The sequence below is a fragment of the Pseudophryne corroboree genome, chromosome 1 (genome assembly GCF_028390025.1).
Source record: "Pseudophryne corroboree isolate aPseCor3 chromosome 1, aPseCor3.hap2, whole genome shotgun sequence".
Classification (NCBI taxonomy): domain Eukaryota; kingdom Metazoa; phylum Chordata; class Amphibia; order Anura; family Myobatrachidae; genus Pseudophryne; species Pseudophryne corroboree.
Window position 1 is genome coordinate 1,038,230,668 of NC_086444.1, and position 801 is coordinate 1,038,231,468.

Below are 801 nucleotides of genomic sequence, written 5' to 3' on the forward strand. Positions count from 1 at the left end.
TTCAAAAATACAGTAAATAACAGCAGGAGGCCTGAAAAAGTATATCTATATGAATCCTGAGTAGGTATGTGAATAAATTATACAGATATATTAGGTAGATGATAGTCCGCTATATCTATTATAGGTATTGTAGAGACAGATAGAGTCGAAAGGCTTGAATAAGTGAGATGAATCTGCTGTCAGTGTTAGACGCTTGAGCAAAACCGTCCAAGAGTTTCTACTAAACTGAGTATTCCTCAAGAGTCTCCCACTTGAGTACTAACCCAGCCCAACACTGCTTAGCTTCCAAGATCGGAAGGATTCGGGCGTTGCCAGTGTGGTATGATAGTAGAAGAAATATTTGATATCGAAGGCTCAGGAATCACTGATGAGAGTTCACGAAAAGGAGAGGAAAAGGAGTGGATGTAGATTGGAGAGGAAAATAGGGGATCTGCTGCCAATGTTAGACAGGGATGGTTACCCCTGAATCAATGGTGAGAGTCCTGAATTAGAAGAAGTGGGAAAAAAGAAGAAGAAGAGAAAGAGACAATACTAGTCTACAGTTGTTTAGGTGAGATTAATAAGATACAAATGGACAAAAAGTCCTGCAGGAAAATTGTTGCACAAATGCCAATCAATTACAGGGTGCTAATAATGCCTGTGATGTTAATACCAAACGTTGTGACAGGCTGATTGTAGAAGAATTGGCAGAAAGAAAAAAGTAAAGAGTGCTTGAAACCATGGAAAAATAACTGTTTGATACTAGCAGATAGATATCAAGTGTCTCAAAGAGATAACAAGTGGAAAAATTAGCAAAATAGT

General features: G+C 38.2%; 1 pseudogene; it reads right to left on the bottom strand.

Moving 5' to 3' along the window:
- Window positions 1-214: 214 nt before the first annotated feature.
- LOC134945052 (5S ribosomal RNA) lies at window positions 215-333 on the bottom strand (annotated as a pseudogene).
- Between the last annotated feature and the right edge of the window lie 468 nt (window positions 334-801).